This window comes from Scleropages formosus, chromosome 9, assembly GCF_900964775.1.
Source record: "Scleropages formosus chromosome 9, fSclFor1.1, whole genome shotgun sequence".
In the NCBI taxonomy this organism is placed as follows: domain Eukaryota; kingdom Metazoa; phylum Chordata; class Actinopteri; order Osteoglossiformes; family Osteoglossidae; genus Scleropages; species Scleropages formosus.
Window position 1 is genome coordinate 3,917,010 of NC_041814.1, and position 12,360 is coordinate 3,929,369.

Below are 12,360 nucleotides of genomic sequence, written 5' to 3' on the forward strand. Positions count from 1 at the left end.
AAATAAATTTAGATATTGTTCTGTTATATTTTAAACAACACAAAACAAAAACAGAAGTTAGAGTTTTTAGCTTGTGTGCAAAATTACACCGAAAGCAAAATAAAATGATAGGAACTTATGTTTTTATGATATTTGGATGAAGGCTTTCTCATCATCAGCTAAGAAACTCACTCTCCTTCCTCGAAATGCACAAAACATCAACTTGCTGTTGAATTCCTTAGACAAGTCAGTGGAGCAGGTTGGCGACCTGTTTTGGGAGGATCTGAGGGTGTCAAGTGAATGATTACAGGTATGAGTACAGTGGTTATGCTTGAAAGATGGAGTGATTTGGTTTTTTCTCTACAAGCTTTTTGAAAAGAAACACATGGCCTACATCTTTTCTAAAGAGAACAATTTATTTTTTCCAATTTCAGGAACACTCTGCTGTAATCACCTGACCCTCCACCTCCATCCCCATGGCGATGTCTGATTTCCACAACAACCCACCCAGTCGAACAAAGACACATAGCACTGGTAATTGTCATCTGTCACAAAGCAGACAGCAAACCTTTGTTTGTGTGTTTTTAATGGTATTCTTTCTAAAACTGGAAAAACAAGGCAACTCAAGCTTAGTACTTGAGCAGCTAGAAATGAAAAATAAAAGAAACCTCTTTTGGATGCATACACTAGCCTACCTCAACTTTGTAACCTGGTCCATCCAGAAAGACTCAGTCTGGACCTAAAAACTTGTAGCTGTGAATGAAAAGTTAAATAAATGACTGATGAGTAATTTTAATATACGAGTATCACTAACACAACAGTAGACAGAAGGTCCAGAGTACATAAAGTTAAGGTGAGAGGCTTATTTCTCATACTCATTTTACATCGAGATGGCGATTTCGTGAGACCACAGTATTCTAAGGGTAATACAGCAACTCAAGATAGATGTACTGCTCAATGACAATGTCCTCAATTAACCAGGCAGACATGTACTGATGGCTGCATAGCAAAATGCACAAAAGTGTAGGGAAGGATGTGTCTGAACGAGAAGGAATATTCTTTTCGTTATAACTTCAGCATTTCAGTATGATGAAATACATTGCTCCCATTTCACGAATGCGATGTCTGAATGTAGTCTTTTCTCAGACACAGGACAAAATAAACTCATCAAGTATAAACTGGCACAAGTGTTTCCTGGAAAAAATATGTGTCCAAGTCTAAATGGATGTAAACCACACCGCACGCAGCAGGGCCATGAAGGACTGTTTTGAAACTTTCACAAAAAGAGGGTGACCTAAGAATAACCTTTAAAAATGATGCAACGCTTTCTTCGAGTTTATCTCGTGATGTAGCTGAGCTCATATTCATAGCATTGTCGTAAATGAAACCTTGTGGGATGCATGGTTTCGGTGTATGGCTTTAATAAGTGCAGCGGAACATGGCCAGCGTTGTTCGGCGCAGTAAATTAAAGCTGTTATAGCAACGCTGACTCCTCCAGCTGAGCAAGAACACGTACACTGTCATTTCTGCTTCAGTTCTACATAAACAAGTAACATCCCATAATGCTCGGTTCAAAGACGAAATCAATAAACTTGTAAAGGGTATTGTTTAATCCATCAAACTGTTGTGACACTAAGAGGAGCCCCGTTTCTGGAAACAGATTTACTTCAAAGCCATCTTAGATAAAACCTGGTCTTTTGGTGCAACCTGGGTTGTTTTCTGCCTTTATTTAGACAAGGTTTAAGTAAGAAAATATTTTATTATAGCTGAGATCACTGCTCCTTTTTGTACCAGTTTTACAATTTTTTTCTTATTTTGAATTGCAGATCTAGGTATTAGATGTACTTTTCTTTAGTGCTCTAGGATGAGCACTGCTGATTAAAAAGATGCGTGATATTTGACATTTTAAAGTAAGGGATACCTTCATGCGACGACAGTGCTCTGCTTTCTGTCTATTTTGTATCTATCAGCATGGGGTGGCACAGTGAGTAGTGCTGCTGTCTCATAGCACCTCGGTGGTGTGAGAGGCCACGGGTTTGATTCCTGCTCAGTCTGTGTGGAGTTTCCATGTTCTCCCTGTGTCTGTGTGGGTTTCCTCCCACAGTCCAAAGACATGCTGTTCACATTCAGCTGTAGTGTGCGAGTGACACAGAGAGAGTGTTTTTCACTGATGTAGGGATGAGTGACCCATTGTAAGTAGTGTATCTAGCAGTGAATAAGGTGTGTGTGTGCTCGTAACACTACATAGAGTTCATTGTAAGTTGCTATGGAGCAAAGTGTCTGCTAAGTGAATAAATGCAAAGCATAAGAGCAGTGTTGAGTGAGCAGCTGTTCTACCCCTTCCATTCAAGATTTAGACTAACTTCACAGAGTAATGTCTGTATGATCCTGATACTAGTCTTCGTATTCCCATACACACACAATCTGTGACTGACAGTTTTAGTTAGTGCTGTGCTCTGTGTTGTCGTGATCAGTTATGATGGTCTACTGATATGAAACAGTGTTTGTGAAACAAGCTCATTGACATTGACTACAAATAATAATGAATTATTATTATTTCTATATTGGCAATTAACATTTCTCTCTCAGAACAAATGCATCACTGAACAAGTTGTTTTAATAGAAGAAAACAAATTGACTGAAACATTTACAGAATAAAAAAAGCTGTTCAGTCACAATAGTCTTCCATTGCTCTGTGATCTCTTCCTTGGCATCATTGGTCATCTGGGGGACATTTTATTCTTTTCTCCCCTGGATAAATAATACCAAAGTTTTGTAGAGAAGATGTGTGCATGAATATGCAGCTTTGATAACTTGATAATTTGTCTGCTCTGCGTCGAATGTCCAAACTGTGTTTCTTGATGCAAATACAAACTTCTCTTGGAAGAAAGCAAAACATCTGCTGCTGACTGAAATTTACACACACATTTTTGCCTGTGTGAATCTGCTCTTATTTCATCCTGGGATGTACTATACGTACAGTGGTGCTTGAAAGCATGTGAACTCCACAGGGATAGCCATCATTCTTGTAAATTAAAATAAACCTTTAAAATCTAAATCTGAACATTTAAAATAAACACAAATTCTGTGATTGCAGGATTATGATTGAGGCATGATTTTACTTACCTACTTGGTTTAACCAATGCAACTTGGAGTTCACTTATTTTTCCACCTGCAATGCTTCCGTTTTCCTACTACATGCATTATTTCCTCTAAACCAACATATGGAACTGCTAATAACACACTTATTATGTCAGATGAAAAAGACTGGTTGTCATTAAATAACCACTTTATAGTTAAACTAAGGGACATACATATTTTTTTTTTTTCAAAAGCGACTTGCAACGTTAAGCTACCTACAGTTATTCATCATGTAAACAACTGGGTAATTTTAGAGAAGCAATTTAGGGTAAGTACTTTGCTCAAGGGTACTACAGCAGTAGGTAAGATTTCAACCAGCAACCTGGACACAATACTGAAATATAAGGAAAATCAATATAAATGTAAATGCTTCTTCAGGTTAAGATCTCACATTCCTTTTGGCATTTGCTTGATATGTAGACAAAAGAGTTTCTGCTTTTTTACAGTCTTCTATTCTACTTGGTGTTGATGTCATTAAAGGTGAAATTTCTTCTTTTTTTTTATTTACCTGACACCTTTATCTAAGGAAAATTAGAATTTTAAACCCATTTATACAGCAGAGTATTCTTACTGGAGCAATTTAGGTATCTTGCTGAGGGTTACTGCAGCAAGAGAGGGACTTAACCTGAGGAGCTTCAGTTTTTTTGCTTTCTTTGTTTCCTTTGGCATAGGGGGTGCAGTGGCACAGCGGGCTTGGTCGGGTCCTGCGTTCTGGTGGGTGTGGGGTTCGAGTCCTGCTTGGGGTGCCTTGTGATAAATTGGCATCTTGCCCTGGATGTGTTCCCTCCTCCTCCAGCTTTGCGCACTGTGTTGCTGTGTTAGGCTCCGGTTTGCTGTGACCCTGCTCAGGACAAACAGTTTCAGACTCTCTGTGTGTGTTTGTTTCTCCACAAAATCCTAGAGAGCATAGAAGTGCAATCCCTTTAAATGGTCTGCTGATCTTGAGGAACCTCTCGAAAATATGACTTCTTGAACTTTAAAAGATTTGTTGATGGTATGTGACTAAACAGGAAACCTGAGAATGGGATGGGGATCAATGTGTCTGAGTATTCATGTTGGAAGCAGTAAAGAAAATTCCATATTCACACAAGAGCAGCTCAGTAAATTGCATGCAGGGTGTAGTAATATAGTGCTGTGTCAATTATATCATTTAGCTATACTGCTTAAACAATGATCAATAATTTCTTCAATTTTCTGAATAACTCACACACACACACACACTGACCGAAGTTGCTTGTCCCAAGTGAGGTCGCGGCGAACCGGAGCCTAACCCGGCAACACAGGGCACAGGGCCGGAGGGGGAGGGGACATACCCAGGAGAGGATGCCAGTCCGCCACAAGGCACCCCAAGCAGGATTCAAACCCCATACCCACCAGAGAGTAGGGCCTGGCCAAGCCCGCCGCACCACCGTGCCCCCCTTCTAAATAACTGTATATTGTATATTCGGTTTTTGTGAAAAGTCCTGATACTGAACATTTCCATGCATTCTGTTTGTATTAGGACCTGCTCCAATGTATCTGGGAAGTGAAGAAGATGAAAACATTTGTTTTTTGCCTTTTCCTTATGCAAATTAATCCCAGTGTTGTAATCTACTGCCTGGCAAAAGAATTCATTTGGCAGTGTTGAAAAAAATGTTCAGTTCATCTTTAACTGAAGACATTAACAGGCTGTTTTGTTTGTTCTCATCTGTTAGTGTCTGTATTTTCTGCATGGATTCGTTCTTTTTTAATCATCAGCCCAGGACCATGTGTAATATTATACAAACATTATCATAGACTGGGTGCCTAGGTTTCGACAATGTTTCCCAAGTCAAGTGCCTTTCAGATCAGAACATAGTGACACAAATTGCCTAGACAGGGCTTTTTCCTGGTCATTATTTTCACTCGGTTGCTGTGATAGTTTCTGTAACCTTCCAAAGTGAATCATTAAATGTATACACCAATTAGCTATAACATTAAAACCACTGACAGGTGAAGTGAATAACATTGATTATCTCGTTACGGCACCTGTCAATGAGTGGGATAAATTAGGCAGCAAGTGAACAGTCAGTTCTTGAATTTGATATGTTGGAAACAGGGAAAATGGGTAAGCGCAAGAATTTGAGCAACACTGACAAGGGCCAAATTATGATGGCTAGAAGACCGGGTTAAGACATTTCCAAAACGAGAGGTCTTGTGGGGTGTTTCCAGTATGCAGCAGTTAGTACCTACCAAAACTGGTCCAAGGAAGGACAACTGGTAAACTGGCGTTAGGGTCATGGGCGCCCAAAGCTCATTGATGCACATGGGGAGCGAAGGATAGCCCCTCTGCTCCAATCCCACTGAAGAGCTACTGTAGCACAAAATGCTGAAAACCTTAATGCTGGCCATGATAGAAAGGTGTCGAAATACACAGTGCATCGGAGCTTGTTGTGTAGCTGCAGACTGGTCAGAATGCCCATGCTGACCCCTGTCCACCCCCAAAAGCACTTACAATGGGCACGTGACCATCATAACTGGACCATGTAGCAGTGGAAGAAGGTGGCCTGGTCTGATGAATCAAGTTTTGTTTTAGATCATGTTGACGGCAGGATGGGTGTGCGTCATTTACCTGGGGAAGAGATGGCAGCAGGATACACTATGGGAAGAAGGCAAGGCAACAGAGGCAGTGTAATTCTCTGGGCAAAATTCTGCTGGGAAACCTTGGGGCCTGGCATTCATGTGGATGTTACTTTCACATGTACTATCTACCTAAAGATTGTTGCAGACCATGTACACGCCTTCATGGCAACCGTATTCCCTGATAGCAGTGGCCCTACCACACTGCAAAAGTGTTTGGGAATAGTTTGAAGAAGATGACAAAGAGTTCAAGATGTTGACTTGGCCTCCAAATTCCTGATCCAGCATTTGTAGGACATATTCTCTTTCTGCTCAATGGTAGGAATAAGATCCAAGCCATCAACATGTATGCCCTACCAGTCACCAGATACTCAGCTGGAATAATAAGTTGGCCACAGGAGTAGATCAATGCCACAAATGCCAAGACATGAAAACTCCTCACAATGCATGGAGGGTTCCACCTGAAGTCCAGCACCCTGAGACTGTATGATAAGCAAAAAGAGGGAGGTCGAGGGTTAGTGAGTGTCAGAGCCACTATCCAGGATGAAACAAGGAGCATCCAAGAGTACATCAGGAAGACGGCCCCCCAGAACAAACCACTAAGTGAGTACCTCAGGCAGCAGAAGTCGAAGGGTTATAAAGAAGAAGAGGAGACATCGTGAAAGACCAAGCCCCTCCGCAGGCTCTACCATTGACAGATAGAGGGAGTGGCTGACATCAAGAAATCCTACCAGTGGGTGGATGGGAGCATAAGAACAAGCTCTTTGCACCAGGTCCATAGAGGCGGGGATATACCACTGCTGAACAGGACCCAAGGGGCAGGGTGTGCAAAGATGCAAGGAGTCCAGCACATAGTAGCAGAGTGTAAGATGCAAGCTGGGACAGTGCACAATGAGAGGCATAAACAAGTGGCTGGGATAGTGTACAGGAACATCTATGTAGAATACGGACAAGAAGTCCCCAAGCTGACTAGACAAAGCGTTCCCATGTATCTCCTCTACTCATTTCTCTGCACTGGCTTCTCATAGCTGCCCGGATCAAATTCAAGACCCTGGTTATTGCCTATAAATGCATCAATAGAACCACTCCCAGCTATTTACAAGACTTGATCAACTGCTACACCCCAACCAGACTGCTTCGCTCATCTACTTCTTCTCGTTTGGTGGTCCGGCTCACGAAAATTAAAGCACAGTGGTTCTCGGTTCTGGTTTCGTTGTGGTGGAAGGACCTCCCCAACTCACTCAGAACTACAGGAACTCTGTCTACATTCAAGAAGGGTCTGAAAACTCACCTTTTCCAGACTCACTTTGCCCAAGATCTCTCAAGCTCATGCATGGTGTAAATGTTCATGCACTGTAACTTTATGATCATCCACAAATAAGCCTTTACACAGCCGCTACTCCTGTATTGTACTTAAATGTTTGTTTGTATACCTTAAAAAAAATTGTAGGAAGGTAATCAAGATTAGTCTGTCCTGAGTTTTGTGCACCTGCTCAGGTGATGAACATCGGTGCATAAATTGGAAAGAAACAAACTAGGTTTACTTAATCACATGTCTGTAAATATGTCTCTTTCTCCTAATGTAATGCACAAATTGTATTTTCTCTGAGATGTACGTCACTTTAGAGAAAGCGTCTGCAAAATGCATAAATGTAAATGTAAGTCCAAATGGGAGACACCACCAAAGGTCGCTGAAAACAGCAGAGCTAAGGTCCTGTGGGACTTCAAGTTCCAGACTGACAAGCAGTTGCTGGCCAACCAACCAGACATGGTGGTGGTTGACAAGGAGGAGAAGAGGACAATTTTGAGAGATGTGTCAATCCCAACTGACAGCAATATCAGAAAGAACGAGCATTAGAAGATGGAGAAGTACCAAGGGCTGAAGGAAGAATTGGAACGGATGTGGAAGGTGAAGTCCAGAGTGGTCCCATTGGTAATAGGAGCACTCGGGGCTGTGACCCCCAAACTGGGAAAGAGGCTCCAGCAGATTCCAGGAACAACATCTGAAGTCTTTGTTCAGATGAGTGCAGTCTTAGGAACAACTAAGATACTGCACAGAACCCTCAAACTCCAAGGACCCAAGCTTGAGGAAGACACACACACCACCCCATCTGGGGGAGAGAGGGAGATTTTTTAGATAGATAGATAGATAGATAGAGTGGGGGGTGTGGCGGTGCAGTGGGTTGGACTGGGTCCTACTCTCCGGTGGTTCTGGGGTTTGAATCCCGCTTGGGGTGCCTTGTGACGGACTGGTGTCCCGTTCTGGGTGTGTCCCCTCCCCCTCCAGCCTTACGCCCTGTGTTGCTGGTTAGGCTCCGGTTCCCCGCGACCCTGTATGGGACAAGCGGTTCAGACAGTGTGTGTAGGTAGGTAGGTAGGTAGGTAGGTAGATAGATGTTATACTTCAAGTCAGAGGTGAATGTAAAGGAGAAAATTGTTCAAGTGGAATACATGACATAATAATACTTAACGTCTGTGCTATTAGTTTGTGCTTATGCACACACATCATAAGAGGTTTATAGAGACTGAGAAGGTTGGCCACGAAGACATATGTTCGGCAGTAAGGGCAGCTGTGCTTGCTGATAGGATCCGCTGCTCTTTCTTGCAGCCAAAACATTTGAAGGCCGATCAGTTTTTAATGAAACAGTTACTTAATGTTCTACAGTACCTTCTTGGTCTGAAAAACAGAGCTTTATGCAATATGATCTGAATGAAGATAGGGGACAGGGGACAAAGAGGTGGAAAAGGGACAGTGTACGGTACAAATCAAGAGAAGCTAACAAAAAAGCGTGGTTCTGTGGTAAAAGTACAACCTGTTAGCGACGCAGTGTAACCCCACTGACCATGTTCAGAAGGCAGACTTCATTACACTCCACAAAAGGCACAATGAGGAGCGAACGGCCGTATCATGCATATAATAGCGGCACATAATGGCTTTGTAATAAGCCCCAAAATCAGTAGAGTATATAATAGTGAGTCATGTCACTAAGTCGTATTAGATATGAGCCTCTGATGAGAACATTTATAGGAAACAACATGCTGCAACGTAAGCTTAATTAAAGTGAGACAAAGGTCGCATTTGTCACATGGTAGAATCGAGCTGAAGGGTTCACACCTTCATAAAGGTGCACTAGAAGTACCTTAACTCCTGTAGCATGAATTTTTCAATTGCAATACATATCCAATGCTTTTATTCAAAGTGACATTAATATACATCAGTTGTGTGTTGCTGGGCAAATTTAGGAGAGGCCTCATTCTGATGAGTACAACCACAGGACCACCCCGATCTTAAACGGGCAAATTTCAGGTTACAAGTCTGTTTCTTTATTCACCATGCTACATATTAGCCTGAGATTAGTTCTGGAAATACAGTAAATTCGTCACCGTGTCCTTTTCTACCAGGAAATTGTGTTTCTATTTTTTGCACAGAATTCGAGAGAGCAAAAGAAAATGGTGCAAAATTTCTCATGAAGCATGTGTCAGCAGGGATGCTGTTACAGAAAGCCCTGAAAAGGCTGTGTTGCCCCCACATGGTCATTGTTCACAAGTGAGTTGCTGTTTGGTCTCAAAGATAATTTAGTCTCTCAAAACGAGGCAAGAATCATACAGTGTAATTGTACCGTTCCTCCAAACAGTTCCTGATTTTATGTCTCCTTAATTGCCCAGAGTGTCCTCATTCAGAAATTTTAACTTCTACCAACAGAAACAAGAAGCGCAATATTGAAACTGCTCATTTTTAGTCTCCTCTCAGTTCTAATGCAATTGTGGAGTAAGCTATGGAGAAAAGCATCTTCCAAATGCATAGATTTAATTTTAGAAAATAAAATGAAATTGCAGGAGTTACAGTACATTAGAATGAGAGAAAATTCTACTTATGCTGCAAAATTCTGCTGATAACTTCACCTTCATCCCGAGTGACCCCAACCTCAAGTACCCAGCACCACTCCTTTGTAGGGGTCTTCATCTCATTCACACAGCATTTGAAACCTTTGTCTCAAAAGAGAATTAAAGGAAATAAAAAAAATTATTGCTGCATTGTTATAAATTAGGATCTACTGTACTTCACTCTGTTTCCAGTGGTATTCCACTTGAATGCATTCAGAGTGAAAACATATGACTCATTCTTACAGCCTGACAGCTTAGTGAATTAGTTCAGCTGAAGGTCCACCCTCACTGGTAAAATCGGAAGGATTTTGTCACCCCCACACCCTCGTGCCAATCGACCACACCTTCCCTGTGTCACTCCTCAAACCATTCAGGACCTTCCTGTTCCAGGCTCCTTGTGACGCTGCACTTACCCGTGGTGCAGGTGGATGGGACCCAGGCGTACTCGGTCCAGGCGCCTGGACTCTTGGCGGCGGCGTGGGGGCATGCAGTACCTGGTGGATGGGGAGAGGTATGGCCCGGAGGAGAGATGCAGGGTGCCCTCGCAGGATGTTCTGGACCCGACCCTGATTTTGGACTTCCACAAGGACCATCCAGACCGGCTGGCACCCAGGAGCACTCTTTCAGAGTCTGTAGAATGGCGGGGACCGCCCATACCGGGGGGGGGGGTACTGTCACACCCACACCCTCGTGCCAATCGACCTGCCCCGCACCTGCCCTGAATTAGAGCCGCAGGGTATAAAAGAAGCTGTGCCAGCTCACCTGGTTGCAGAACCTTGTTGATTAAACCCTGAGAATAACATCTGCACCTTGAACGAGCCACGCCTGTCCCTGACTACGATCCTTGCTTACTCCTTGTTTTGTTCCAACAAGAAACAAACTTGCAATTGGGTCCATGCCAATTCCTCAGTCTCCCGCCCTCATCCATGACAGATTTGAGGATTTGAACCAACAACCATTTGGTCACAAAGCTTTCCCCTCACTTAGGTTACCACTAGAGCAATGCAGTGCAATGTTTTTAACTCATTTGTTCTATAGGTTTGGGGGGGTGAGATCAGCCACCAGCAAGCTTGCAGCAGACGTGGGCAGCCCCTTTCGTAAATCTTCGTTCACAAAGCCAAGCCATGTTCTACAGGTTAAGTATGTTATTCTAAGGCAAGTTGCTATACTGGGTGATATAGGCTCCTAACGTCACAAGGATGCAGTGCAATGGTAACTTTTTTCTTTGATGATATAATACCTACATTCAACGATATCTGTTGCATTCTACTCGCGAGTATAGGTGCTCATAAAGAATTTAGTCTCTTAAAATGAAAATTATACATAGTATGTGCTATACAGTATATGTACATATATGGTGTGTATGTATATATTGCACTTAGACACACTGATCAGCCAAACCATTAAAACCACCTGCCTAATACTGAGTAGATTCCTGTGTAGGTGGTACATGTCAAAGTAATATCCACATGAATGCCAGGACCCAAGGTTTCCCAGCAGAACATTGCCCGGTGCATCACACTACCTCCGCTGCCTTAGCTTCTTCCTATAGTGCATCCTGCCATCATCTCTTCCTCACGTAAACGACACACACACACACCAGGCTGTCCAAATGATCTTAAAAAAGAAAACGTGATTCATTAGACCAGGCCACTTTCTTCCATTGCTCCATGGTCCAGTTCTGATGCTCACGTGCCCATTGTAGGTGCTTTCGGCGGTGGGCAGGGGTCAGCATGGGCACTCTGACCGGTCAGTGGCTACGCAGCCCTATACACAGCAAGCTGCAATGCACCGTGTGTTCTGACACCTTCCTATCATGGCCAGTATGAAGATTTTCAGCAATTTGTGTTAGAGTAGTTCTTCTGTGCGATCAAACCAGAGGGGCTAGCCTTCGCTCCCCATGTGCATCAGTGAGCCTTTGGTGCCCATGACTCTGTCGCCAGTTCACCTTCCTTGGACCACTTTTGGTAGATACTAACTATTGCATACACCCCACAAGATCTGCCGCTTTCGAGATGCTCTGACCCAGTCGTCTAACCAATCAACGTCAACAACTGCTTGTCCCAAGCGGGGTGGCGGCGAGCCGGAGCCTAACCCGGCAACACAGGTAACAAAGGCAAAGTGGGAGGGGACACACCCAGCACGGGATACCAGTCCATCACACAGCAGGCACCGACCAAACCCGCTGTACCACCACACCCTCATTTAACCATCACAATTTGGCCTTTGTCAGAGTCACTCACATTTTTCCTGCTTCAAATACATCAAATTCAAGAACTGACGGTTCACTTGCTGCCTAATATATCCCAGCTCTTGATAGGTAACATTGTAATGGGTGGCATGGTGGCACAGCAAGTAGCGAAGCTATCTTACCGTGCCTGGGTGATGTGAGAGGATGTGGGTTTGATCCTTGCTCAGTCTGTGTGGAGTTTGCATGTTCTCCTTGTGTCTGGATTTCCTCTGGGTGCTCTGGTTTCCTCCCACAGTCCAAAGACAAGCTATTCAGGTTCCCCATAGTGTGTGAGTGACAGAGAGAGAGAGAGAGAGAGAGAGAGAGTGTGTGTGTGTGTGTGTGTGTGTGTGTGTGTGTGTGTGTGTGTGTGTGTGTGTGTGTGTGTGTTTCACTGATGTATGGATGAGTGACCCATTGTAAGTAGTGCATCTAGCAGTGTAAGTCACCACAGTGAATAAGGTGTGTGGGCTGATAACACTACATAGTATCCATTGTAAGTTGCTTTGGAGAAAAGTGTCTACTAA